Source organism: Aotus nancymaae, unplaced genomic scaffold, assembly GCF_030222135.1.
Source record: "Aotus nancymaae isolate 86718 unplaced genomic scaffold, 86718_ANA_hifiasm-v0.15.2.pri h1tg000006l, whole genome shotgun sequence".
In the NCBI taxonomy this organism is placed as follows: Eukaryota; Metazoa; Chordata; class Mammalia; order Primates; family Aotidae; genus Aotus; species Aotus nancymaae.
The window spans coordinates 44,959,874-44,984,422 of NW_026988417.1; the positions used below are offsets into that span (position 1 = coordinate 44,959,874).

The following is a 24,549-nucleotide window of genomic DNA, read 5'->3' on the forward strand; positions in this document are numbered from 1 at the left end:
TTAAAGTATTCCACAGGCAGGCCTTTATCTTGACCTACAGAGTCACTATGGGCATTCAATTATTGAACTCCTCTTTTGTTTACACTAATGCTACTTAATTCAAATCTCATCTGTAGAATGAAGGGCTCTTTATCTAATTTCCATCTACACCTTTAAGTAGATAAACACACAGTGCATTGTCCTTTAGTTACAATAATATGACATTGGACCATTGTCTTTAAATGGCACTAAAAAATGTAAGGCATTTATGTTGAAGATACTACCAGTAATGACTATAGCACTTTATCTCCTTACAATGTAGCTCTACATTATTATCTCATTTGGCATTTAACAATAACAATATTATTATTAAAATTACCTAACAATTGATTGATTTCTCTTTGACTTTGCCAAGCTCTATGTATCTATATGCAGCTCACCAGCATCTTTCAATATTGGATTAGTAGCACCATGGGTTTCTGTAGGTTCTTACATCATTATATATATATTTTTATTTTATTTCATTTTATTAATAAGCAATATGAACTTATTCTAAATTATCTGAATTTTCATCTTATCATTAAACAAGTTTCAGTTTCTGTTTTGGGTTTGCAGTCACACTATTTACCAAGTGGGATGCTAAAATAACATTTAACATTAAACCAACTGTTATCAAACTGAAGCCCAAAGACTGAGACATCTGTAAATACATTCTTGGAAAGATGAATACTTGGAGCCTAGGCTTCAGTTTCAGAGAATGGAAGCTACTGAATCTTGTTCAAGCAGAAAATAATTTAGTTCATAGTATTATGAAATAATTTGAAATATCGTTGAAAATTTGGTCTAACCAAATATGTTCTAATAGATGATTCCCAAAAGTGTTACAGAAGTAAGCAGCTAAGAGAGCTGCTGCTGTTATATCACAGAACTGCCTACCTGAGTCAGCAAATTAACACTAAGGCTCCTGGTTCCAGAAACACATGATCTTAGCTAAAATACATGCTAGCACATGTGCAATTCATCTTTCTTTGTACAGTAAACATAGTGTCTATTATGAAGGAAATGTTCAATAAATATTTGTTGAACAGATAAATGGATATTCTTTCTCATCTATTATATTGCTCCATGCATAAATTCTTACACAGGACATCTTTTGAGTCCATGTTGGTATGTGTTCCCCACAGTAATTAAAAGAGAGTTATCTATGGTCATGGAAAAGACCGAGGTATCAATACTGTTAGGTATATTGTCACAGACTTTTGAATTTTTTAATGTAATAAGAAAGTATGATAAAGCAAAATCTCTAAAATCTCAGTGATTTATAAAAATAGTAGTATAGTTTTTACAGACAAATGAACTTCATAGGCAGTGCGTGGAATGAGACCTTCTCTGCTCTATATCTTTATTCATGGATGAGGGGCTTTGGGAGCTTTGTGTTGACCAATAAATCTTCTGCAACCTAATTTAACATTCAGTTGGCAAATGGTGGAGGTGAAGATGTTTATGGTCCAAGTCTCAAAATGGTATAAACCACTTCAGTCCCATCTAATTTAACAAGTACAGTCATGTATCTTTATCTGACAACAGTGATGACAGAGAAGTAAAGCATAATTATTGATTGTGTTTTCAGGAGGTAAAGAAAATGAATTTTAACAGACACAGCTAATACTGTAACAGTGAAGATAAATCATACTGTTGGATTTATAAAAATTATATCAAATTTTATCATGAATACTGTCTATGAAAGAAATTCACAAATAATATAGATGAAAGACTTGATCTGTAAAAGTCATCATGATAAGGTTTTAAATATCACTCTATGTCCAAAAGTAATCATGGGTTAAATATATATATATATATCTCCCTCCATGATCCCAATGCTGAGATTTAAAGCATTTTGGGGTGGTAAAATTTATCTATTTCCAAACAAACAAAGATTGTTCACACTGTACTAAGTGTCTAGACATTTTCTAGGAGAAGACTGTACACATTGTACTAAGCAAACATTTTCTAGGAGAAGCAGGTAACAATTGGCATCTCTTTCTCTATGAGGTATTTTTTGCCCCTTGGCAAATGGTGAATGGCCCTCCCTTAAGCATCAATGTTTTATTAGGAGTGCCCTTTAAGAAGAGTGATATTGAACCTAAGTTGGTGTATGCAAAATCCAAACCTAAATCACAGATGAGAACTGTCAAAAATTTAAATGTAAGGATCTATGGCAGATAAAAACCTTTAGAAAGGAGACAGAATTCTACAGCTACTCTGTATATATGAAGTTTTCTTTCTTCTATATATATTTTTATTTTCCTGAATGCCTCAAACTGAATAATATAGTTTCTGACAATACCTGACTTATACAGTAATTTTTTAAATGTCATATGAAACATGGTATAAAAAAAAGAAATCAGATATAACATTCCCAAAACTACAATTTGAAGAAGAGAATCAGATTTTAGTCCACAGGAAAAGCAGGTTGAAGGAAATGTACTTTTCATTTAAACTATTGAGTTTTCTATCTTTATCCTAAAAGTAAAGAAAGTTCAGAAATCTCATAAGCAAAAGGTTAATTTTATGTAAACTTTTAAAGTAGTATTTTGCTTTTTAAAATTCTTATTTTGTAATTTTTAATAACTTGATCTTAGTTTTGACCTTCAAGAATATCTAACTTTCTTGCATTTGCAGTTAAGAATTAGAAATATTGAGTGATGTCAGCAGGATGGCAGAATAGAAGATCCCACAGCATAACGCCACCTACAAAATACAACTAGAAACTATTCAAAGACAAAAATACCCTGGGTTTAACAGGACTCAGGGGAGAAGCAAAGAAATTCCCAGGGCCCACAAAATAGAGAAAAGCTGTTAAAAGAATAGAGAAATAATGTGATTAGTAAGAAAGTGGTCATTTCAGACTATGCCACCTCCTCCTCCAAGCCAACATAACCCCTATCACAGAGAATTTCCCTAGACTCACAGTTTCTGAGGCAAAAGTAGGGAATTGGAGGTGGATGTTTAATCTTCCCACTGGTTTGGGAACCTTTACAAGAAGTCCATGCCACTCATGTCTCATGTGAAGCACTGAGATTTCCAGGAGGGCTGAACCACCTGAAATGAACTGAGGACAAATAATGGCATGCTGATTACAGAAACTGGAGCATAAATTATGGTGGCCATTTTGCACTTTGACTTGTGAAGATCAGCAAGGATGACGTGTGGAGAGAGTGGCCAAGACCCAAATTGCTGCCTAAGTCACAATCTTAAGTAAAGTCTGAATTCCTAGATGGATTTTCCACAAAGCCCAGATGCTCACATGGAGCCTTCCTCTGGCCTAGAATTAACAAAAAAATTCATTATTAAGTTCTAGTGCCTGCTTAAGTACTGTTCAGATTGGGAAACACCATCAGGCTGCTAATCTCATTCTGGGAAATGTTTAACTTCCAGTGACACTGTAAGTCTTCCCCTGACTAGAAAAAAAAAAAGAAAAATAGAGCAGTAGTTTAGATCCAGAGTAGCATTTAAATTCTTAAGTCTTTTCCAAACTAGGAAATAATGGCAAATTAATGTGTTAGCTCCAGTGCAATGTTTTAGTTCTGATCCTCAGTATAAGTAATCACTAGAATGTGAAGAAACAACAGGCTAGAATATAAGTTTCAATTCCAAGTAGTAAAGGTCTAACACCACCCAAAAACACCTGAGGAAATACAAAGAGATGCCTTTATCCTCAAATATGCAAGGATCAACAAAAAGACACAGTGATTCTAAAATCTCAGGGATATATGGCATCACCAAGAGAAACTAAAATACTCCAGCAATAGACCCAGAAAAATTGAAGATCCATAAAATGTCAGACAGAGAATTCAGAATAATCTTCTTAAAGAAATTCAGGTGATCACAAGAAAATACCAATAGAAAACTATATGAAATTTGAAAAATAAAGAAAAAAGTGAGAAATTTGACAAAGAAATAGAAACAAAACAAATAGGAATTACAGAAGTAAAAAATACAATAATTGAAACAAAAAGTTGAATAGAAAACTTCAACAGCAGATTTGATGAAACAAAAAAACTGAGTTTGAAAAGAGAACATATAAAAATACCCAATTGTAATGGCAAAAAGAAAAAATAAAGATAGAAGAAGGATAAAAGGATTATGAGACACCATCAAGTGAGCAAACCTCCACATAATAATTTGCAAAGATAATAACACAGTAAAAGGCCTATAAAGCCTATGTAAGAAAACAGTGGCTTAAAACTTCTTAGTCCAGAGAAAGATTGCACCATCCAGGTACAGGAAACATAAAGTTCATCAAACACACATACACACTCCTTGCTCACATGGAGCCTTCCTCTCCGTGTGAAGTCTCCATGTGAGGAGCAAAGAAATAAGACTCAAAGCAGTAAGAGAAAGTAAATATATCACATTCAATGAAACGTCAATATTGCTTTCAGCAGATTTCTCAACAGAAGTCATGCAAGACCAGAAGAAATTGGGATGCTCTACTCAAAGTGCTAAAGGAACAACAACAAAACAAAAACAAAAACAAAAAACCCTGCTAGCTAAGAATACTGTACTTGTTATCCTTCAAACATGAAGAAGAGATAAAGATGTTCCCTGACAAATAAAAGCTGAGGAAATTCATCAACACCAGACCTGCTTTCCAATAAATGTTAAAAAGATTTCTTTAATCTATATTTAAAAAATTCAGTGCTAATATGTAACAAAAAAGCATCTGAAGGTATTAAACTCACTAGTAAAAAAAGGAAGTCAGAAAAATTAAGAATACTCCAGTACTGTAATGGGGTTATTAAACTACCTGTGTCTTAGGTATGCAAAAAAAAGAAAAAAAAAAAAGCCCAACTGTAAAAGCAATTGGTTTAGAAATAGGCAATATAAAAAGATATAAACTGAATCGTTAAAAAGTCAATATATAAGGAGTGATAATGCTAAAGTATAGTTGGTTTCTGCTACTTTTCTTTGTGACCAAATCTAAGTTTAAAATAACCTGTTATAAGATATTTTTGTGAACCACATGGTAACAACAAAGCAAAAACCTATAATAGATGTTATTAAAAATAAATAGTAGGGAATCAAAACATACTTCCAGAGAGAAACCACTTAACCACAAAGGAAGACAGTATAAGAGGAACAAAAGATGATAAAATCTATAAAACAACCAGATAACAAGTAACCAAATGGCATTAATAAAGCTTTACCTATCAATACTAATCTTGATTGTAAATGGATTAAATTCTCCAATTAGAAAACATAGAGTACCAGAACGGATATTTTTTAAAGCCCAAACTATATGCTGTCTACAAGAAGCTCACTTCACCTATAAAGACATACAGACTGAAAGTGAAAGGATAGAAAAAGGTATTCCATGTAAATGGAAACAGAAAAAGTGTAGGAATATCTATATTTGTATGAAATAAAATAGACTTTAAGTCAAGAACAACAACAACAAAAAGACAGACAAGGCCATTATGTAATAATAAAGGTGTCAATGCAGCAAAAGGATATAATAATTGCCAATATATATGTAACAAACATTGAAGCATCCAAATATATAAAACAAATATTAATAGTCCTAAAGGGAGAGATTGCCTTCAATACAATAATAGTAGTGGATTTCAAAACCCTTACTTTTAACAATGAACAGATCATCCAGACAACTAAGAAATATCAGAGTTAAACTGCACTCTACACTAAATAGACCTAACAGACATTCAGAGAGCATTTCATCCAACAGCTGCAAAATACAAATTTTCTCAACAGCACATGGAATAGTTTCCAGGATAGACCATATATTAGGTGACAGAACAAGTTAACAAACTTTAAGAAATAAATATTTCATCAAGTATCTTTTCTGACTACAATGCAATTAAGCTTGAAATATGTAACAGAAGGAAAATTTAAAACTAAAAAATATATGTGGAAATTAAGCCACATGCTCCTGAACAACAAATGGGTCAATAAAGAAATTAAAAAACAAATTTAAACTTTCCTTGAGAAAAATGAAAATGGAAGCACAGTATTCCAAATCCTATGGAATATAGCAAAGGCAGTTTTAAGAGGGAGTTTGAAGCAATAAAAGCCTACATCAAAAAATAGAAAGAATTCAAACAACTAGAATGATTTCTAGTTGTTCAAAGAACTAGAAAAGCAAAAACAAACAAAACCCAAAGTGAATGAAAGGAAAGAAAGAAGATCAAAATCAAAATAAATAAAATTGAGACAAAAAGCACAAAGGATCAACAAGAGGAATAGATGGGTGTGAAAACATAAAACTGGCAAATCTTTAGCTAAACTAAGAGAGAAAACCCAAATAAAATCAGAGATGAAGAAAACATTACAACTGATACAGAAATATAAGGGATCATTAGAGACAATTATTTATAACTATACACTAACAAATTGGGTAGCTTAGAAGAAATTTCTCAACACATGAAATTCAGGATTGAACTACAAGGAACAGAACACCCAAACAGACAAGTAATGAGTAATTGAATAATGAGATCAAGGAAATAATTAGTCTCCCATTAAAGAAAAGCTTTAGGGTCAGGCACAGTGGCTCATGCCTATAATACCAACACTTTGGGAGGTCGAGGCCAGTGGAGCACTTGAGGTCAGGAGTTTGAAACCAGTCTGACCAACATGATGAAACCCATGTTTCTACTAAAAATACAAAAAATAGCTGGGTCTGGTGGCACGCCTGTAATCCTGGCTACTCAGGAGGCTGAGGCAGGAGAACTGCTTCAACCTGTAAGGCAAAGCATGGAATGAGCCCAGATTATGCCACCTCACTCCAACCTGTGTTACAGAGCAAGACTCTGTTTCAAAACAAGAAAAAAAAAGCTTAGGACTTGAGACTTCACTGTTTAATTCCACCAAATATTTCAAGAAAAACTAATAACAATTGTACTCAAACTATGGGAAAAAAACTAAAGCGAAAGGAATATTACAAACTCATTCTATAAAGTCAATATAATGCTGATACCAAAACCAGACAAGGAGATGACACACAAAAGAAATTACAGACCAATAACTCTGATGTACAGATATGTAAAAATCTTCCACCAAATACTAGCAAAGCAAATATAACAAGAGGGTGAAATGGTCATTTATCATGATCAAGTAAAATTTATCCCAAGGATGCAAGGATGGCTCAATGTATGCAAATTAATAAATGTAATACATCACATTAACAGAATCAAAAGCAAAAATCACATGACAATTTAAATAACATGCTGAAAAACATTTGCTAATATTTAATATACCTTTATGATAAATACTGTCAACAAACTGGATATAGAAAAACATAACTCAAAACAATAAAGGCCACAGCCAGCATCATACTGAATGGGGAAAAATGCAAAGCCTTTCCTCTAAGATTTAGAACAAGACAAAAATGTCCACTTTCACTACTTTTTTCAACATAGTACTGAAAGTTCTAGTCAGAGCAATTAGGCAAGAGAAAGATAAAGGGCATCCAAATTGGAAAGGAAGGAGTCAAATTATCCTTCTTTGCAGGTAACATGATCCTATACCTACAAAAATTAAAAAATTCCACCAAAAACTGTTAGAATGGATAAATGAATTCAGAAAAACTTCAGGATATAATATCAACATACAAAAATCAGTAGCATTTCTATATGTCAATAGTAAACAATCTGAAAAAGAAATCAAGAAAATAGTCCCATTTGTAATAGCTACAAAACAAATTAAATACCCAGGATTTTTTTTTTAACTTTTAAGTTCAGGGCTACATGTGCAGGTTTAGGTAAACTCATGCCATGGGAGTTTGTTGTAAAGATTATTTCATCACCCAGGTACTAAGGCTAGTACCCAATAATTATTGTTTCTAATCCTCTCCCTCCTCCACCCTCTACCCTCCCCACCCTCAGGCAGGCCCCAGCATCTGTTGTTCCCCTCTCTGTGTCCATGTGTTCTCATCATTTAGTTCCCACTTATAAGTGAAAATATGTGGTATTTGGTTTTCTGTTAAGAATATATTTAAGCAAAGAAGTAAAAGATCTCTGTAATAAAAAAACAACTATAAAACAACAATGAAAAAAATTGAAGAGGACACACAAAATAAAGATATTTTGTGCTTATGAATTGGAAGAATTAATATTTTTTAAATGCCCATACTATCCAAAGTGGTATGCACTGCAATCCCTATCAAAATTCCAGGGATATTTTTCTCAGTAATAGAAAAAAAAAAAAACCTAGAAAGTATATAAAACCTCAAAAGACCCCAAATGGTCAAAGCAGTAGAGAGCAAAAAGAACAAAGCTGGAAGCATCACCCTACAGAATTTCAAGTATACTACAAAGTTAAAGTAATAAATACAGCATGATGTAGGCATAAAGAAACACACATAGACCAGTGGAACAAAATATAGAATCTGGAAATAAATCCATGCATTTATAGACAAATAATTTTTGACAAAAATACAATAGGGAAAGGACATTCTCTTCAACTAATGATGATGGGAAAATTGACTATCCATACACAGAAGAATGAATCTAGATCTACATCCATCACCATATACAAAAGTGAACTCAAAATGGATTAAAGACCTAAATGAAAGACAAGAAACTGAAAGTACTTGAAGAAAACACAGAGGAAATGTGTTAGGACACAGGTCTGAGCAACTATTTTTGGATAGGACCTCAAAAGCACAGGCGTCAAAACAAAAATAGAGTTCTATTAATCTAAAAATCTTCTGCACAGCAAAAAATATAATCATGGTGAAAGGACAACCTATGCAATAGGATAGAATATCTGCAAACTATCCATCTAATGACAGATTAATAACCAGATTACATAAGAAACTCAAATAACTCAATAGCAAAAATCACAAATCATCCTACTAAAAATGGGCAAATGATCTGAATAAACATTTCACAAAAGATGACATGCAAATGGACAGCAGGCATATGAACAAAATGCTCAACATAACGAATCATCAGGGAAATAAAAATCAAAACCACAATGATGTATTATCTCACCTCTGTTAGAATGACCACTAACAAAAAGACAAAAACTAACAAATGCTGAAGAAGGTGGGAAGAAAGGGGAACACTAGTATATTGCTGGTGGAAATGTAAATTAGTACAGCCATAGGGAAAATGGTATAAAGGTTCCTCAAACAACTAAAAATAAGTAAACCATATGATTCAGCGATCCCACTGCTGGGTATATATCTTAAATAAAGGAAAAAAGTATATAGAAGACATAACTGCACTCATGTTTATTGTAGCACTATTCACAATAGCCAAGATATGAAAGTGTCCATCACTGAAAGAGTGGTTAAGAAAAATGTGGTGTATATATGCAATAGAATAATCTTTAGCCATGACAAAGAATGAAATTCTGTCATTTGCAGCAACACAGTTGATAGAGTATCGTAATGGTTAACAGAGGCAGGGAAGAATAGAGGGGAGCAAGAGAGAAAAGAAGTTGGTTAATGGGTTAAAAAATACAATTAAGTAGAAGTAATAAAGTTCTAGTTTTCTAGTCACCATAGGGTGGTTATAGTTAACAAGAATTCATCATATATTTCAAAATAGCTAAAAAGAAAATTTAGACTCTTTCAACACAAAGATATAATAGATAGATATTTCTATCTATCTATTTGAGCTGATAGATATTTTAAGCGTCCTGATTTGATCATTACACAGTGTGGGACAAAGTGTAATCCCCAAAAAAGTGTAATTATTTGGTACCAATAAAACTAATGGATGAAAAAGAATTGGGAATATGATTATCATGACATAAATTTGGTTTTATAGCATCTTAAATTTATGTTGAAAATGTTTTTTACCTTTGTAATAGTTCCTTTGTAAAGGTTTCCCTCATTTTTCTATATGCTTATTGAATACAGTAACATTTCTTATTTATCTTTTCACAAATCAGATATCTAATATGTGCTTTTGATGTTATTTATGTGTACATTTATACATTTTGCCCATATACAAGAATATTTTCAGGAAAATCATAACACATTATTGGATCCACAAATTATATGATTATTCAAAGAAATTATTATCAAGGATGTCCACTAAATTATTTTGGAGTTATGTATTATTCTTCAATCAACAGTATGTCATGTCTGATATATAAGAACCATTAACATTTTAATTGTCATTGGCACAGTTGGATTCAAGTATCAATAAGTGACTAAGACAAGGGAATTTTGCTCTGCCTAAGAGGACTTCCCCTCCACATACTTGGCTTTTCATTGAGCTTCCTTACGATGTTAATGTATATATAGGTAAGTGGCACTGACTTGATATGATTATTTTTCATTTACTCTATTTTTTAAAAAGTCATCTAGTCTCGGTTGTTCAACGTTCTAGGATATAGCAGTAACAGAAGACTGACAAGGAGTCTGCTCTCATTGATCTTAAATTTTAATGAAAGTAATAGTAAGAATGAAAATAGACAAATAAGTGAAATAAAGCATATAGTGATAAGTGTACAGAGAAAATAAAACATAAATGTGATAGAGGTTGACTGCAGTAGTATACATTACTCAGAGGAGTCAGGAAAGATCACTCATGAGGTGACATTTGTGCTAAAATATAAGTAACAAAGTTGTCAGTCACGTGAAAATCTATAGGAAGGGCTCTCCAGGGTAAAGCAACAGTAGAGATTGTGATGACAGGATGAGTTTAGTTTATTTGCAGAACTAAAAGGGAGTATGGCTAGAGAATTAAATGAAGGGAAAAGAGCTAGAAGAGATAGTAAAGGAAGCAAGGGCCCTATCTTTAGTAGCAATTTCCTTGTCTCTTGTGCTAGGTTGTATTATTCAAAAAAAGCAGCTATCTGGAACTAATGGTGTATGAATATTACTAGGAGATTACCTATGAGTTATTTTTATTTATTTTTTCCAATTTTCCTCAAATATAGCTCTAATATCTATTCCTTGTGGAAATTTTAGCAAATAGAGGAATCTATAAAAATTAAAATTATCTTAAATTCCAAAGCTACAAGTAACCATTATGAGAATTTTTCTTTAATGCCTACTTTTCACAGGTGTTTAGACCAGATGTGAGCAAACTCTTTTGTAAAGGGCTAAATAACAAATATTTTAGGCTTTATGATTCACATGATCTCTGTCTACACTACTCGACTCTGCTGTTGTACCTTGCTATCAGCCATAGACAATATGTAAATGAGGAGTCTTGGTTGTGTTTCCAATAAGACTTTATTTGTAGATACTGAAATTTGAACTTCATATAATTTTCATGTACCATGAAATATTATTATTTTGATATATTTCAGCATTTAAAGATTTTAAAGATCATTTTTAGCTAATGAGTTGTACAAAAATAGGTTTCAGGCCACATTTGGTAAGGGTCATATCAAGTTGACTCTTAGTTTAGGCACATAGATGCAGATATAGCTATATCCCTCTATTTACATATATGTTCACGGTATAAGCAATTAGTAAAATTAATAAAAATTTATATCACACAATATATACCTGTTTAAGACACTTCTAATTCTCACTAATATTTATCCCATTCCAGGCACAAAAAAAGAGAATTTTCTACCACTTTTGCAGTTATCTAGAACCACATGGCTAGTTGAGATTATTGGTTGAAGACATTGAAGATGGGTGAGTGAACCCTGAAGTCTCCGGTTGAGCTGCCAGGGACACTACGTGGAAGCAGACTGAGGCCCTGAGCCATCATTTGCCGTGGAGTGCTACTGAATCCATAGTATATTTTGCATGAACAATAATTGAATGTTTATGTTTAAACCTCTGAAATTTTGACATTTATTACTGAGCAGAACCTACTCTAACTAATACAATATTTCTTTTTGATATTTACCCTTTAATAATATATTCTGAAAACATCTTTGGAAATTGCATCTTTATGACAATATAACTTTTAATTCTGTGAGGATCCACTATAATGTATTTAACCAATGACATCACTAGTTTTCAGATGAGTTATTTTCCAATTTTTTCCAATATAAATTTGGCTGTGTGAAAAGATAAGAAATACTAATATTTTATTTTCATTTTTGTATGATGAAGTCTGGAAGTGTAGTCATTGGGCTAAAAGTGCTAAATACTTTAAACATTATTGATGTGTATTCTCTAGTTATTCATCCTGAAGTTTGTGGCATTTAAAACTCTTGCTGGCCACACATGTTCCAAAACCATTTCATTAACATTTTGCAATTTTTTTTAACCTTGTTTGATGTGATATGGAAAATGATATTTTTTTGTAAAAATTTGCATTTTTTTAACTAGTAAGGCTGAATATTTTTATATGTTTCTTGGCCTCTTGAATTTCCCATTTAAATTAATATTTTGTTCACATACTTCACTCATTCTTTCATTGGCATATTCATCTATTGCTTCCTTGTTGATAAAATTCCCTTTTTAAAAAAATTAAGAATGTCATTTATTTACCCTTTGCTCTATCTGCTGTATTTACTATTCAAGATTTCATTTGCCTGTTATTTTGCTTACTGTGTTAAACTTTTTCTGCATATGTAGATTTTTGAACTTAAGTCTATCTTTCTTTTCCTTATGATTACTTCCATTTGCACAATATTCTTTCCCATCCCAAGACAGATTCATATTTGCTAATATTTTACTTTTGTTCTTTTATCAGCATATTTTTAGTATTTGTGATAAGTGGAATTATGGCCTCCCAAAAGTGTCTGCATCTTAATTCACAGAACCTATGAATATGATATCTCACCTGGCAAAGGATACTTTGCAGGTGTGAATAAATTAAGGATATTAAAATGGAGAAATTATCCTGGATTATCAACATGTGTCTAATGTAATTATAGGTGTCCCTATAAGAGGGAGGTTAAAGGTTCAATGTCAGAAAAAGAGATGTGATGATGGAAGAAGTGAGCATGATGCAGCCACTAGCCAAGGCATGCAAGCAGCCTCTAGAAGATGGAAAAAGCAAGGGACAGATTCTCCTCCAGAGCCTTCAGAAGGAATGTAGCTTTGCCACCAACTTGAATGGCCTTGTGAGATCTGTTTTGAACTTACAACATTCAGAACTATAAGATAATAAATTTGTGTTGTTTTAAACCACTAAGTATGTGATACCTAGTTACAGCAGCAATAGGAAACTAATACGATTTAATTGCCTTGTAAATTATATTTTACATGTAAAAATTAGATTTATTTTTTTAAAGCTAGGAAAAAACAAGAAGCTCATAAGAGCTTATTGTATCTAGAGAACAATAAACATCCTAAGAAGCCTTGAGTGACTGTTAAGGGTATGATTTTTAGTAATAATAATTACAATAATTTTGATGTTCTGGGATGTCTATAACCAGCAACCCATTTAGTATGGTTTGTGCACTTTAAAATTAGTAATAGTTAATAGAGAAAAAGAAATTACACTTAGGTTACCCCATCCAGTTAAGTTCAAATCCATTTCAACATAGAATACAGTCACGTGTTGCTTAATGACAGGAATATTTTCTGAGAAATGCTTCATTAGCCAATTTCATCACTGTACAAACATCACAATGCACACTTACACAAATCTAGATTGTATAGCCTACCTCACATGTAGGGTTAGCCTATTGCTCCTAGGCTACAAACCTGGACAGCGTGTTAACTGTACTAAATATGATTGACAATTGTCACAATGTAAGTATTTGTGTATATAAATACATCTAAACATAGAAAAGGTGCAGTAAAAATATGACATCATCTTATGAGACTACCATCATAAAGGAGGTCCATCACTAAATGTCATTATGCAGTGCATGACTGTGCTCTCAACTGGGGCCATCATGGGGGCAACCTGGTTTTCTAGAATTCTCTCACCATCCTTCTGTTTGACTGCCAGCTATGTAACTCTGCCAAAGGTTACCTATAAAAGGATCTAGACGTATTGAGCAAAAACATTCCAGCAATACTATAAATACATTTTAAAGCTCAGTTTTTTTATTTTATGATTCTGATGACAACATTGGAAATTAAAAAGGTTACTGCTACTGTCTTAACATCTGTACATTTCAACTATCCTATTTGAACATGGTGTTTTTACCTTCTATGTTACGCTTTTTTTGTGTGTGCGCCCATTCTTCTCTTACTTATAGACTCAGTAAAAGGAAATATTCTTTCTCAGCAAGAGAATCTGTGTGCAGTGGACAAGTGGATGTCTCTAACTGAAGCGCTTGCTTTGAATCTTCCTCCATTACTTAATCAGTCTGTGACTCTAAGCAATGTACTTATTCTCTCTGAGCCTTGATTTCCTCTTCTACAAAACAGAGAAAATAATAGGACCTATGTCATGAGAATACTTTGAGGCTTAAATTACATAATAAGTGTAAAATATTCAGACAGTGTCAAATTCAATGTCCATACCCATTTAAGTTTGATTATTTATTCTTTTTCCTCATGCCTATTTCAAAACTCATCTACACAATCTACACTTCAATGCTCAAACTAACGATAATTCAAAACTTATTTCCAGCCACCACATATCACAATGCTCTTTCCATTCCTGGATTTCTATAGATTCTACATTAAAAAGCAAATGTTTAATCTCATTGGATTCATAATAACTGTTACATTTTTAGTGTAAATGATTTACATATTTTGTTCAACAAATATATGTGTAATAATTGTTGGGTTAGCTCTGGATATCTGTTGCTCCATTTTGTCATACATAGAGTAGGAATACTAATAGTACTCCTAGACTTACTGTGAAAAATAAATGAGTTTATGTGTATAAAATCCTTGAAAGAATATCTGACACATAGGAAGTGCTAAATAAATATTAGTTTTTACTAGAATTATTATTGTATGAAAAAAATTATCAAATTATTACACATTACAAAAAGACTATACTGTACATTTCTTTAAAAAGCCTATTGCCTATGCCTTCCTTATAACCCATTGTAAGTTTTCAATAGATATCAAGTCAGCGAGGGAAAAACATAAAAATGAATTGTGAAAATTTAGTATTTTAGTATAGACTCATTTCAGGAGCAATTTGATGTGTGATTAGACATGAATGTATATCTAGTTCAAAAGAAAGAAGAAGGAATGAACAAACACCCTGCTTTTTTTCTGCATCCAACCAATTGAGAAATTTTGGCTACTTGACCATAAAGGTAATAGGAACAAAAATAATAAAAGCAATAACAAATGATCTATACAAGCAAATAGCTAGAAACAATGAGAAAGAGCATAGGATTATAGACTGTTCATTTGTGTGTTTATATTAATGCTCTGAAATTAAGAAAAAAGGAATTGTGATAGAGGAATGTATAGGATTTGTGTGTAAGAAGTAATTTAGCTTGTGAAATATGAAAGAAGTTCTCTTTTTTTATAATGTTATGGCAAAAGCAGAAATTTCTCAAAAGCTGAGAAATTTGGCAGGAGTATAATTTGGGAAAAGGCCAGAAAGGAAGTTTCTGGAGATACCAAAGGATATCTCTAAAGCACATGCTAATTATCAGTGCCCAGATATTTTTACATGAAGTTTCCTCTGGAAGGTTTGCTCCTTTTTTGATATATCTGTCACTTGGAAGGGGAAAAAGAGAGCTATCCAGCAACTGGGAAGTTCCCATTGATACATATCCCAATTTATATAGATTCTTTTGTGTTGCTAGCTTGGTTATCTGAGTATATTATTTTTAACATCATTCATTCTTTCATTAGTTCATTTATTCAACAAGCATTGATTGAGCACTACTGTATGTCAGATACTGTGTCAGAGATCCTAGAAATGTGTCTGTGACTGATAATTATTATTATTCTATTAATTATATTAGAATAATATTTAGAATATATTTAGAATAATATATTAGAATAATATCTAATAATTATTATTCTAATAATTATAGTAAACTTTGTAGCAAACTTTACAAAGTATTTACTGTAAGATGTGGAATTGGTCTAAGTAATTAAATATCACAAACAAAAAATTATATGGCAAATGCTAATAATATCCTAGATTTACAGATGGGAAAAAGAGGCATGGAGGGGTAAGCAATTCTTCTGAGACCACACACTAGTAAAGGTGGCAGATGGCATGACTCTAATCTGTGCCCTTAGTCACCATGCTGATGATGTCTCTGAGATGATCTTGTGCTCTCAGAAACTTATAGAAACTGGCACAGGGAACTTGATAGTTACAATAAAGTGTGACAAAAGCAGTTGTGGGGTAAATATAAAGAGGTGTGGGAACATATAAGAAAAGTACCCCACTCAGGAAATCAGAGTACCCCTAACCTGAAGCCTGAAGTATAAAGTGGAGTTAGTGGGATACTGAAATGAAGATCAAAATGTTTCAGGAAGTGGATACAGCCTGAGGACACCAAGGTGAGGGAAGAGAAAATCTCCTCCATTTGATGAAGAAAATCAAGTTCACTAAACCTGGAGGAGAGAGATAATGAGCATGAGCTCAATGATATAAGATGCTAAAAGTGCAGACTCAGTTCTTCTCTTACAATTCTTTCCAACAAAGTGATGTCTGACTTGCCTTCTAAAACCCTACTTGTAATAAAAAGTGCAAGCATATTTAAATGGACTAATTTTTGCCAAACAGAAACATTCATTCCTGAGTGCCAAGTAGATTTAATGGAAAATCTGTATCTTAGTCCCAGTTTTTTAACTTCAGAAAATTCTCTTGCTTGATTTCTCTTACAGTCAGTAGCAGATAATCTCTTCTTTGAAAGCATTCGTGAAGAAATTTATTGGCCAATTTTAGAGCTAAATGAATGAACTTATAATGGCGAATGGAGGATGAGATGTTAGAACAGGAAGAATTTAGGATTAAGGGAATGAAGCTCAGATACTCTTTCGAGATGTTGGAGGATGACAGAAAAAGTTAAAAGTGATATGAAGAATGATTTTAAAAGTGACTGAGTAAAGGCAAGGCTTTCAAGAAGAAAGTCAATATTCTATAAGGCAGCAGAAACATTTTGTGGAGAGAGCAAGGGCAGAAAAACAAAGGGGAGGAAATTGAAGCTAAAATAGCAAAAATCAAAATACAAGTGAGAGAATTCACTGTATCATCAAGATAAAAAGTGTAAGGAAAATGTCAGACAAGAAAAAGAAAACATAGAATAAGCAGAGTTGAGAAGATGAAGAGTAGATTTAAACATTGAAAATAGACAATAAGATGGCATAGAAAAGTTATAAATAAAGAAAAGGATATTTAAGGAATAAAATTATATGTCATATAAAGCAGAAGTAACAGGTAGCAATGGCAAGGATTAATCAAAGGGTTAAAAATTGTTCCATAGCACATACATCATCTCAAAAATTGAGCAGATTGATTAAAGTAAAAGTTGTTGGTTTTGGGGGAGGGTTTAATATTTGATGATATTCTGCTGAGTCTTTCAGCCCCTTAAAAAAGAATTCTAAGGAAGCCTTTGAATTAAAATATATAGATAAAAGGTAAAGTGTTAGAACAAGGAAACTTACTGATAATAATTATAAGGGAGAGAGAAAAATTACTAGAATCTGGAGACCACTAACATGAACACCGATTACAAGACTTATCCAGGCATCTCACTGAAAAGGTTGGCAAGCTTTGCAGAAGGCATGACACACAGGGCAAATGACATGCCAGAGAGCCAAAAATAGCTGATTGTGAATTTCAGAGGCAATCAAAAACAGGCCAAAATGGGGAGGTGAGAGAATTATTAACTAGTTTATTCAAAAATATGGCTTTGATAACTAAACATAAATAATTTTCTTTCCTTAAATCTGGATCCAAAATAGTGGATCTAGATTCGCCAGCTAAGCTGCTGAAATAAGTGAGGATGTTATGTATCAAAGTGACCTGCATTCTAACAGTCAATGGGTGCAGGAAGAAATAAATTCATATGAGAAGGAGAGTGAAGCAATCTATCCATATAGTTCATAGTCCATTATTTTCATGTGTTTTCTGTAGATCGTCTCAAAAGAAATAACAAATCTGAGAGAAGACAAATGAACACAATTAAAAAAAGAGATGCTATCATAGGTTAATAAACCCAGGTATCTAACATCATTTTGACAACAGCATACAAGCCAAAAGATGAGAATATTTAAAATATACAAAGAGTACTCCAGGAAAGATGCAGCAAGAGGCAGCAAAACACAGGTCTACAAAATGAGAGACAGGCAGATCTGATCATATTGAAGATATCAAAGTGCAGCCTAGGCCACTGGCAGTGTTTGACTTGCTCTGGACAGAAGATGCAAATAACATTAGTGCAATGAAAATGAGAGACCAGAATATGAAAATAGACATAGGGGATTTGAAAATTATTAGAAAGCAGGGTATGTATAATTAAGCATTGCTTAATGCCAATTTATATTTGCACATTCCTGCTCCCTACAACTGCACGCAGTTCCCTTGTTGAGTCATTTTAAAGTTCTCATGGAACAACAGGGCAAGAACACTGAATAGGAGGCTCTGTAGTTATTTCTCATGAAAAGATGAAATGGTCTCATGAGAATGATCAACATCCAAGTTTTTGTCAGTTAATATTTTTGTCTCTCAAATGTATGAAGGCAGAAAGTGGCAAACACTGGGAGAGATATTGAGGCACTATAGGAAAGCACCAACTTTGGACATCACAGACCCCCTTTGAAATCAGGCTTTAAAATCACCATCTGTAAGCCAAGGCCAGTTTCTTACCCAAATGGAATCTCTGTTTTCTTTTCATGTATAAAAAGAGAGTAGCATTAGCATGCATATATATGTGCTTAATAATGTATGCATGCATTATACATATATTACAAACACACACACACATATATATGTGTGTGTATAAAGTTGTATATATATGTGTGTATAAAGTATATATATATATATATATGCTGCCTGAAGTTGTGGTGTAACATATATGCACATTGATGCTCTAATATTTTTGTAGATTTTAGGATAAGTAGCGTTTTAAAATGTAAATGCTCAGAAAAGGGGAGAAAGACAAATTGAAATAATAAGGCAAACTGAAGAATCTGAGGTTGAGGGCTTTAGAAATGTCTCTATGTAGCTATTAAATGTTATTATGCCCAGAATGTTTCACATACAAATAAACAAAAAAACCTACCTCCCAAGCATGAGAAATTTGAGAAGAGACAAAGGGACATAACAGAAGGGATTTTAATCCATTTAGTTGTGGAGGAGATGGGAGATAGGATGGAACTTCCACTTGCAATTATAGTGTTTAGGGAGCATTATCAAAAGGAAATTTTAAAGAGCAAATGAAAGTTGGAAAAGGCCCTCTGAGAGCAAAAAGAGTGAAATATTAATTCATTCATTTATAAATTTAGCATATATTTACTGAGCTAAGCATTGTGAGATAAGAAATAACTGGAAAAAAAATCACGCAGAACAAAAGTGAAACAGTATGACACACATTTGTTTGCATTACGTTAAGTTATAATATGCTTGATGATTATAGCAAGATAAAAATCCACATAAAGAAAATTAGGGCACTACATGTCTGTTACAGCCTTCTGCAAGAATAGCTGGTCCAATTTTCACAAACTTGAGGGAATGGTACAGATGTTCTGACTCAATTTATAAGTTGCAGTTGAGGAAAAGGAAGGGAGACGCCTCTGATTTGCCCTTCAATTGTTTTTACAAACACAATTTAGAGCCCTGGGTGGAGGGGGACAAGCAGAAATATATGCACTTAACAAAGAGCTAGTTATAAATTATACATAAATAAACTGTAAACTATTCACTTCATGGTAAACGTAAAATATCTAAATCATGAAAATTATAGGGGATTATTATTTATTACTGACCTATAAGCCACACTAGAACTAAGCTTTTTAATATTCATCTGTGCATATAGAGCCAGCAGCTAGCACAGTGCCCAACGTAGAAATGGCATTTAATATTTGTAGAACTTAACTGATAAGTATTTGTCTGTGTTTTAGTAACCCTTTGTTACTATGCCTTTCTGCCATAGTAAGTATATTTCACATACATTTCTAGATTAATAAATTAAATCCTAAAATGTGTTTTTAAAGATATTTTTTGCTGACACAGGGACACTGAAGTCATATTTTCCCAAATCTTTCTCTAATAGAAACAGTAAACACCATAAATATTCAGAATTAAAGAAAGAAAAGATTGGATACAATAGTAACATGTCAGCAAGGCGCCATAGTTGACATAATCCAGTTAAATACGACTTAAAGGGTTTCTTCCCACCACAGCAAAATTAAATAAGAAAAAATAAAACAAGTCTTACCATATTTGAGAAATACTTACAATGTCAAGATGACATACAGATTCTGTAGTTGTAATGTTGCTATCACTCAGCAAATAGCTGAATAAATTAGAACTAGAGCACAATATTATCCATTTTTTAAAAATAACCCAACACAAAAGGTTGCCAAGATACTGAGCTTTTATCATCTCTAAAGCTTGTTCTCCTGGTTACTTTTGTTCTATCTACTCTATGTGATGATGTTTGTTGCTATAGTTAAATCTAATTTTCATTTTTAGTGCTGTCGCATGCTGGTGAGAGACGTAAAAGGCTAACAACACTGGGTCTTCAGGCAAAATTCTTCTATCATGGTGAAACTTAAGCTTATTTCCCATAATAATTTTTTGAAAAACTAAATGGCTTCAGAATTTCTTAGTTTGTGCTGGCCAAGATTTTGCCAAATAAAAATATATTCTCATTTGTCTGGTAGTTGTAATATGGTGGATGACAAAGATTCTCTCCTTAACCAGACTTCATTCAGGCTCTTCTGAGTTCTTTTTCAACTGTGCCTCATTTTCCACTATCCCCTACATGATATCTGATCCACCCTCAGCAAGAATCCTGTTAGGTCCAAAATCTCCTCTCATACCTGATGTTTTCTCTAAGTAATTTTCCACCCACCAACCCCCTCCCCTGATCCTTGGCTACAAATCCTCGTTTTTTCTCCCTGTATCTGAAGTTAAGCCCAATCTCTCTCCCCTACTACAAAACTCTATTGCTGTAGCCATTATACTTATTACAATAGTCATGAATAACATCTGCCTTACCACTCTTTCATGTGTCACGAATCATCTTTTTCCTTAATAGGGAGAATTCCTCTTTCCCCCTTATGTATTATTTCTATATCACATGTAATACTGACTGCATATTGAAATGTTGCCTGATAGGATTTAATACCTACAGGATATCATCTTTATACAGGCTTCTTTAATCATGGGATTAACAATTATGAAGATAACACACTTTACATATTCAAGGAGTTTACAGCCTAAAAGGGGAATGAACCCAGACAAATAAATGGTAGTTGTTATCTGTGGGAAGTGGAATTGGTAAGGAATAAGGGAAATTTTTATTATTTATGTCTCAATGAAATACATAGATACAGATAGATATAAAATTAAGATTAAATGTGCTTTTATGCTCTTTTAAAATATTCTGTAATGAATTGCTTTTATGTTCCAGAAAAATAACAAATAATACATGTTGAAAATATATAGTTCAAAAACTGGTATAATTGAGGTCCTAGGTGTGCTGAAGACAAATCTCTCAGTCTTGGGGAAGGGGATGTAACAGTTTTCAAAAGAAAGCATTATTCACTTCTTTGCTTCCCTGTTACAAGCTGCTTGCTAATTCCTGTCTCCACGCATTTCTTTACTCCATCATGCCATTAAAAATATTCAATCTTCATCATTATGGTGTCCATTATCTCTTTCAAGTCTCAGTTCACAAGACACATTTCCATCATTATTTAATGAGACAGCTGGAAATGACCTTTGTGAAAAGTTATTTTGAAGAATTCCATCGTATTATTAAACACTGCAATTAGTTTATTAAAAAATAACCACCTGCAAAAATTCAAGGTGAAAGAAAACTCAGATTCATATCAGTATTTGTGTGCCGAAAGTGATTCAACTGCCAGTGAGCAGAGTGAGGGGAGTCAATGCATAGAAAATTATTAAGACACATCAAGGGTATGGTGACTATGGCAATTTCTCAAGGATCTAGAACCAGAAATACCATTTGACCCAGCAATCTTATTACTGGGTATATACCCAAAGGATTATAAATCATTCTACTATAAAGATACATACACATGTATGTTTATTGCAGTATTGCAGCACTATTCACAATACCAAACACTTGGAACCAACCCAAATGACCATCAATGATAGACTAGATAAAGAAAATGCAGCACATACACACCATGGAATACTATGCAGCCACAAGAAAGGATGAGTTGATGTCCTTTGCAGGGACATGGGTGAAACTGGAAACCATCATTCTCAGCAAACTAACACAGGAACAGAAAAACCAAATATCACAAGTTCTCTCTCATAAGTGGGAGGTGAACAATGAGAATACATGGACAGGGGGAGGGAAACATCACACACTGGGGCCTGTCAGGGGCTGGGAGGCTGGGGAAGGGATAGCATTAGGAAAATTAGCCAATGTAGATGATGGGTTGATGGGTTCAGCAAACCACCATGGCACATGTATACCTATGTAACAAACCTGCACATTCTGCACATGTATCCCAGAACTTAAAGTATAATAATAAAAAAAAATGCAAACCCAAAATGTGAACTGTGCATGTGAGGGATCTGGGTGAGCCCTTCTTATGAGAATCTGATGCCTAATGATCTGAGGTGGAACAGTTTCATCCTGAAAACATTCCTCCAGCCTCTCCCCCATTCTCATTTCTGTTCGTGGAAAAATTATCAACCATGAAATCAGTCATTGGTGTTAAAAAGGTTGGGAACCATTGCTGTAGATAATGGAGAGCTGTTTCTCAGCATTACGCTTCAGCTAGAGATTACTTAATCATTGACATTAATGAATTCCTGAATTTGGTAGGAGGTGATCGCTGAGGAATGCTCTAATTTTAAGTGTTTATGATTTTCTCATTATACTATGATGATTATTTTAATTTTTAATTTGGGCTAGAAGAAACCTTAAAATAATCTAGCTTAGCACCATAATTTTAGAGGTAATAAAACTGAGAAAAATAAGGTGATTGTCTACAGTAACATAGTAGGTTTTTGACAAAGCGGAGACACTGACTCATGAGCCTGAGATCATGCTTGTTTAGTATTTTGTAATGAACTAATCCAGATCCCATATACCTCATTGATTAGTTTTTCTTAAACATAAATTTTTACTCTTACACAGGAAACACGTGGTTCACTATTGCTTAATCCACCAAATACAAAGGTTGCTTGCTTTTTAGGATCCTCAGAAGGCTGGTTTTGTTTTCATTTGTTTGTTTGTTTGTAGAAAAAGTCTCACTCTTTTTCCCAGGCTGGAGTGCAGTGTCCCAATCTTGGCTCACTACAAACTCTGCCTTCCAGGTTCAGGGGATTCTCATGTCTCAGCCTCCCAAGTACCTGGAATTACAGGCATCTGCCACCATGCCCAGCTAATTTTTGTGTTTTTTAGTAGAGATGGGATTTCACCATGTTGGCCACGCTGGTCTCAAACTCCTGACCTCAGGTGATCCACACTCCTTGGGTCCGAAAGTCCTGGGATTACAGGTGTGAGCCACTGCACCTGGCCAGAAACCTGGTTTTTGACTGTTCTCAGCATGGATGAATTTTGTTCTGTTTTGGAGAAAATAGTTATCTGATTCAAAGTTTTTTCCCACTAAAGTATTGACCCTGTAATTAGTCCAGGCTATGTGCATTTTAGCAGATGGCACACTCATCCAAATTAACCTGGAAATAAGAGTTTCTGTTAGTATGATTTTACTCTTAGGTGAAAGAGCTATTTTTGGATAGACTTCGTTTACCTTACAGAAGTGAAGTAGTTCATCTTTCTACAGACTCTAGATTCACTGAACTAAAATCTCGAATAACCATATGCACCATGTTTTCTCTTTACAGCTGGCCCTGGACATAGTAAGGTAATTCCAGCTTCTATAAGCATTTCTCAAATCCAGCTCTACCTACATTATTTTATTCTCCTGGGTATTATGTTCTGCATGTATGGCCAGCTTTTAATTTCAATTCACTATTTTAATAGGATACTGCCAGAGTTTCCTATGCCACCTCTTGGGAGGGAGCCAGAATCTGGACCACTGCACTGTCAGCATACCAAGCTTGCACACAAGACACTGAGCAGTATCTGCTCATGGATGCTCGTTTTCTACATACTTTCAATCATGAAACCTAAACATCTAAGCTCAAGTAAACAAATAAATTCTTTAGGACCTCTTTTCCAAAGTGAAGAATGGTAGTACTTGAAGCTAAATTTCATTTAGCTAATCTTATGGGGGAAAATAGGAAAAACGGCAATCAATCTAATTTTTCTGAATGGCGTACTAAGTAAATAAGTTATTTTGTTTTGGCCAAATCTCTAACATTTGCTGTTAATTTCACAGTGCTGGACTAAAGTAAACAACAATAATTTGTAAAGTACCTACTTGAAAAATGGAGACTGAAATATCATCTGTAATTATGCCTTAGATTACTACTAATAACTTAAGCAGGAGCAAGTATAATACCAAAGAAAACCTTTTACAACATTGTGACAAAAGATAACAATTTGGGCTTTGTTAAAATATGTGACTCATAGGAACATGGAACAAATTATGCCTTTCCAGCCCTAGCGATGTTCAATTTC

General features: G+C 33.4%; 1 protein-coding gene across 1 annotated transcript in view; it reads right to left on the bottom strand.

Moving 5' to 3' along the window:
• Nucleotides 1–20,231, bottom strand: part of GABRA2 (gamma-aminobutyric acid type A receptor subunit alpha2) — a 215,731-nt gene extending 195,500 nt beyond the window's left edge. The window contains exon 1 of the mRNA XM_012441154.2: nt 20,214–20,231. The gene's annotated coding sequence lies outside the window, so the exon portion shown is untranslated. The remainder of the gene's footprint in view (nt 1–20,213) is intronic.
• Between the last annotated feature and the right edge of the window lie 4,318 nt (nt 20,232–24,549).